The 6,497-nt window shown below is 41.4% G+C and overlaps 1 pseudogene; it reads left to right on the forward strand.

The window, feature by feature from the left end:
- Nucleotides 1-811: 811 nt before the first annotated feature.
- LOC122706898 lies at nucleotides 812-1,759 on the forward strand (annotated as a pseudogene).
- The last annotated feature ends 4,738 nt before the right edge of the window (nucleotides 1,760-6,497 follow it).

The raw sequence follows: 6,497 nt of genomic DNA on the forward strand, positions 1-6,497 counted from the left end.
TCTATGTGAATTTTATCCTGCACTTGGCATTCTTTTCCCCCACACCCTCCTTTGTAACACTACCTTGAAACATTCATTTCAGAAGGAATGTCATGGACAGATCACTGCAGAGAGGACCAACCCCAGTTATACCTGACGCCAGCTCTGGCTGTGACTGTTTTGAAATTTTGCAAAAGAAAGAAGAATGCAAGCCTGTCACTGCCTTGAGCCTTATTTCCTTCTCCAGACTGCAAGCCCTGACTATAAAATTTCTCACTAACTCCTCCTGGGCAGGCATACTTCTGGAACCACTAGCCTTCTGTGTTGCCTCTTTGCCTGGAGAAGAAATAAAGCTATGCCTTCTCTTTCCTGCAAACCTCTGTCTCCATATTTCTATTTGGCATGGGTGCATAGAAAGCAGAGATTTCCAGCAACACCTTGTGGGCCAGAGTAGGGAGGCTGGGTTTCATTTCACACACTGTTATTTGATGTGTTGATTTTAAAAGTACATGGATTATTGAATCACATAATCTAAAAATATTTTGATAACTGTATTTCAATTATTTCCAATCTAGTTTCTTTTATCATCCTGTGCATATTATTTTATGTATCTAAAAATGCAATTCTGCCTCAGGATTCCAGTGGGGAGAGAAAGAGGATGCAGGGAATGAGGTGGCAGGAGGGGACCCACTATGGCTTCTGCTAGCACCTCCACCACCACCACCATTACCAGCAGTAAGACCACCACCTCTGTGCCCCTGGCTGTGGGAAAGGAGGTGTAAATCCCCAGGTGTGAGCCCACGCCTGCAGGAGAGTCAACTGTGAGTAGGTGATGGCAGGTACAGATAAACGCAACATCAACAGCCTCAACCAACGGCTGCTGCAGATGAGAGGGTCTAAGCTGCGCAAGGATGTCTGGCTACAGGAGAATGAAAAAAAAGAAGTGTTTAAAGTTCCACCAGATCTTTCTCAGTCAGCCCAGCCTACTAGAACTTGAAGCATTGCTCGAAATAGTGGTGTATACCACAGACAATACTCAGATTTGCTTCAACTTTTGGAGTATGGCGGTTTCCCACTAGAAAGCAAACTATAGTTGGGGACGCGGACTTTGTAGACTATCTGCCTTTTATTAGCTAAAGAAAAAAATCGATTATCCAGAGACTTTTTTCTTCTCACAAGAAACCACAAATGTGCCTGTATCAATAGAATGTATGGATTTTGTGATGAATGTAAAAGATACAATGTTACACTATGGAAAACCTGTTTCACAGACTGCTTTATCTGTTTACCAGTAGCAGCCTTCACCTTTGTGGACAAGAAAATACTCTGCTGTCCTGGAGGTTTGTCACTAGATCTTCAATCAGTGGAGCAGATTTGGAAAACTATGTGACCCTCTGATGTATCAGATCAAGGTCTTCTTTGTGACCTTTTGTGGTGTGACCTAATACACTTGTCTTAGGCTGGGATAAAAATGACAGAGGAGTGTACTTCACACTTGGTGGAGAAGTGGTTGTCAAATTTCTCCATAAGTATGATTTGGATCTTATATGTAGAGCCTATAAGGTGGTAGAAGATTGGGTATGAATTTTTTGCCAAGAAGCATTTGATCACTCTGTTGTCTGCACCCAATTATTGTGGAGAGTTTGACAATGGAGATACCACACTAAGTGTGGACAAAGTCTTTTTCAGATTTCAAAACTTGCAGAGAAAAGGAAGCCGAATGCCAGGAGATCCATTAACATCTCCAAGGGGTATGATCACAGAGCAAGTAAAGAAATAGGTGTCATTTTGACACTGCTTAATTGGGACTCGTGATATAGAGTATATGACCTTCATTTTTAAAATTACGTGGATTGTTCAGCTTGCTCAAATAGTGTTGGTGAGCCTGTTCCTTCCATTTTTGACTTAATGAATGATATTTGCTTGTTATAACAGCAAATAAAAAACTCCACACCCAGGAAAAAAATATTTTGTTTTTTTAAAGTTTTGTTTTGTTTTTTAATCCTCTGTTCCTTTTGCAAACAACTTTAATGATGGTATTAAAGCTGAAAGCCTCGGGACAGTTTATCCTGTCTAGGAGGTAAGTGTACAACTGATCTGTTTTAAATTCACTACAACCCATGAATAATGTGAATGTTCGTTTTCTTTAGGATATAAAGAGAGCCCTAGGGTGCTCAATCTGTACAAGTTAATGCACACTGGTGATACAAACCTCTGTGAACAAAATATTTTTAAAACTTTATTTCAAAAGGATTGCTTTTTAATCTTACTGTCTTATCACATACACACATTTTTATAGCTGTCCAAGTTGGGAGTAACTTTCAACCTTGCCAGCATAACTGGTATGATATGTATTTAATTAAAGCACATTTTCCCTTTGTTGTTGTTGATTAGTTGCTAAGTCATGTCCAGCTCTTTTGCTACCCCAAAACTATAGCCCACCAGGTTCCTCTGTCCATGGGATTTGCCAGGCAAGAATACTGAAGTGGGTTGCCATTTCCTTCTCCAGGGAATCTTCCCAGCCCAAGAATCAAACCCGCATGTCCTGCATGCGAATTCTGCAGGTGGATTCTTTACCACTGAGCTACCAGGGAAACCCTATCATATACTTAAAATGATGATTAAAGTCATTATTTTAAATGTTTCTGTCTTCCCTAAAGCCAAAGTTCTTGTTGAATGTTGAGTGTCTACATATTGACACTCCTCTGAGTGTAAGGTGACTTAACTGTATACACAAGCTATTTCCTGAGAATTCAAGGTTTTTGAATTGGAATAGCAATTAGTAACATAGCGCTTCTTAAGCTATTAATTATTAAAGTTAATAACCTTTTGTACAATTTCAATATAGCCTATTTATTAAGTAATCCTGTAGAGTTACATCAGGTTTGAACCTGTCCATTTGGAAAGCTTCAAATTACAGAAATAATGTTGTTCTAAACAAGTGACCAATTATGCTTTCTTTGCTTTACTTTCTTTATTCTACAGTGAAGTTGAGGCTTATAAATCAAAGGAACCAACGTAGTATCCACTAGTTTATACAGAACTTACAATATCTATGATTTTTTAAAACTGTGATCTGTTAAAAAGAATTGTTTCAGCAGATGACTGTCTATGATACCATGGGATGAAAATGAATTCAGACTTCTTAAATGATGAACTTGTTAAAAATAAAACAGTGAAGACTTCCCTGGTGGTCCAGCAGTTGAAAAATCCTCCTGCCAATGCAGGGGACACGGGTTCAATCCCTGGTCTGGGAAGAGTCCACATGCCGCGGGGCAACTAAACCTGTGTGCCACAACTACTGAATCCCACGCGCCCCAGATTCTGTGCTCCGCAACAAGAGACATCACCTCAAGGAGAAGCCTGCACACTGCAACTAGAGAGGATGCCCCACTTGCCACAACTAGAGAAAGCCCTCTTGTGAGCAGCAACAAAGACTCAGCACAGCCATTGTTGTTGTCCAGTCGCTAAGTCGTGTCCGACTCTTTGCAACCCTATGGACTGCAGCACGCCAGGCTTCCCTGTCCTTCACCGTCTCCCCGAGTTTCCTCAAACTCATGTTCATTCAGTCGGTGAGGTTATCCATCTCATCCTCTGTTGCCCTCTTCTCCTGTTGCCCTCAGTTATAAATAATAAAAATTTAAAAATAGAAAAAATTATTTAAAAAAAAAATAGCCACACAACTCTGCAAAAGGGTTCATGGCACAAAGAAGATAAGATGTAGGTCCCTTCCCTGCACCCAAGCAGGACTGGTCTTCCACAGAACCCCAGAACCTCAAAGTGAGACTCTTAAAGAACAACCAGGGAACCCCTTAGTGGTCCAGTGGTTGAGACTTGACACCCTCACTGCCAGATTGGTTTCAATCCCTGGTCAGGGAACTAAGATCCCACAAGCCTTACAGCATGCCCCCCTCCCCCCCAAAAAAAAACCCAAACAAAAAACACCCAGTACAGGTGCAAAGACATTTTGAACTCCCTAGGAGCTACATCAGGAGCTTCTAGATGGGACACAGGGAAACACTGGAAGTGGATCTGCATACCCTCTGCCCCATCTTCACCCTCTTCATCTACAGTCTTTAATCAGGAGCGCTTCGCTTGTATGTACTTTATGTATGAGACATAGACATAAGATTTCCTTTAAAGAAAGAAGACCATGGTATAAAAATCACTCACATACACCTTCAAAACCACTAACCACCCATTTTACAGATGAGGAAACTGAGGCCCTAAGAGAGAAAGGGAGTTGGTATGACACTAAAGCAAGGCACAGCATGCTGTTTGTTGACTCTCAGGCATATGTTGTTTCCAGGAAAATTCAAACCCTCTTCTCTACCCAGCCCTGCTGCCCACATGGGTTCAAATGGGGGTGGGAGGCCTCTGAGCAGAAAGTGCTCACGACACGCTGAGAATGCGGGGTAAATGGGGGCCTAGGAGGTTTCATCAGGAGTGCATGGCAGAGGGACTCATCTCCAGGAGCATCTTAGCACTCCAGATGACGTAGAAATCACCAGAAATGGCCTGTCAAGCTGGAGGAACTCCCAAACAGGTACAGGAATATGAAATTCCTTGGTGTCATCTAGGACAGATTCATGGAATCTGTGCTCTATAAATAAAACAGTCCAGCAATCCTCATTTTACCTGTTAATCCAAATATAATATGTATGTACATATTTTTAAGTATTAAGTGCCTCCTGCTGCTGGAAGATAGAAATGCATAAGGAGGTTCACAATTTCGTCCTTCAGAGCTACTTAACAAGGAGTAGAATCATAAAAACCTGGAGCTGAAGGAATATAGGAACCTTCTAATGAGGGTCACAAAATCTCTGGAGAAAGCCTGCAGGGCTGGGCATGGGACATAAACGAAGGGTGTCAAGTGGTACTGAGAGGCAGGGCTGTGAAGACATGGGGAGTGCATTAGGCCTCCAAGGATGTTCAAAGTTAAGAATTGTTTTAATATTTAAAAAATAGATTCTTATTGTACAGCGTTCAAAGGGAGCATACCAAAGAGGATTCATTGAAGAAAAAACCACCCTCTCCCATATGTTTCCCAGCCAAGTTTTCCAAGGAGGCAAAGAAACAGATTTTACTCACAAAAGATATTTGTACACAAATGATGGCATACAAACACCATTTTTTTAACTTCTGTTTTTTTTAAACATCATGTGTTGGTAAGATCCTGGAGCTCTTTCTATATCCTTCAGTTAAATTCAGTTCAGTTGCTCAGTCGTGTCCAACTCTTTGCGACCCCATGGACTGCAGCACACCAGGCCTCCTTGTCCATCACCAACTCCCGGAGTTCACTCAAACTCATGTCCATGAGTCGGTGATGCCATCCAAGTATCTCATCCTTTGTCAACCCCCTTCTCCTCCCACCTTCAATCTTTCCCAGCATCAGGGTCTTTTCAAATGAGTCAGTTCTTCATGTCAGGTGGCCAAAGTATTGCAGTTTCAGCTTCAGCATTTAGTCCTTCCAATGAATATTCAGGACTGATCTCCTTTAGGATGGACTGGTTGGATCTCCTTGCAGTCCAAGGGATTCTCAAGAGTTTTCTCCAACATAACATTTCAAAAGCATCAATTCTTCAGTGCTCAGCTTTCTTTATAGTCCAGCTCTCACATCCATACATGACTACTGGAAAAACCATAGCTTTGACTAGACAGACCTCTGTTGGCAAAGTAATGTCTCTGCTTTTTAATATGCTGTCTAGGTTGGTCATAACTTTCCTTCCAAGAAGCAAGCGTCTTTTAATTTCATGGCTGCAGTCACCATCTGCAGTGATTTTGGAGCCCACATAAATAAAGTCTGTCACTGTTTCCACCATTTCCCCATCTATTTGCCATGAAGTGATGGGACCAGATGCCATGATCTTAGTTTTCTAAATGTTGAGTTTGAAGCCAACTTTTTCACTCTCCTCTTTCACTTTCATTAAGAGGCTGTTTAGTTCTTCGTTTTCTGCCATAAGGGTAGTGTCTGCTACATAACTGAGGTTATTGATATTTCTCCCAGCAATCTTGACTCCAACTTGTTCTTTGTCCAGCCCAGTGTTTCTCATGCATGAGAAACATGTTATATGTTTCTTATATGTTTCTGCATATAAGTTAAATAAGCAGGGTGACAATATACAGCCTTGACGTACTACTTTCCCTATGTGGAACCAGTCTGTTGTTCCATGTCCAGTTCTAACTGTTGCTTCCTGACCTGCATACAGATTTCTCAAAAGGCAGATCAGGTGTTCTGGTATTCCCATCGCTTTCAGAATTTTCCACAGTTTGTTGTGATCCACACAGTCAAAGGCTTTGGCATAGTCAATAAAGCTGAAATAGATGTTTTTCTGGAACTCTCTTGCTTTTTCGATGATCCAACGGATGTTGGCAATTTGATCTCTGGTTCCTCTGCCTTTTCTAAATCCAGCTTAAACATCTGGAAGTTCACTGTTCACGTACTGTTAAAGCCTGGCTTGGAGAATTTTGAGCATTACTTTACTAGCGTGTGAGATGAGTACAATTGTGCAGTTGTT

This window comes from Cervus elaphus, chromosome 13 (assembly GCF_910594005.1).
Source record: "Cervus elaphus chromosome 13, mCerEla1.1, whole genome shotgun sequence".
In the NCBI taxonomy this organism is placed as follows: Eukaryota; Metazoa; Chordata; class Mammalia; order Artiodactyla; family Cervidae; genus Cervus; species Cervus elaphus.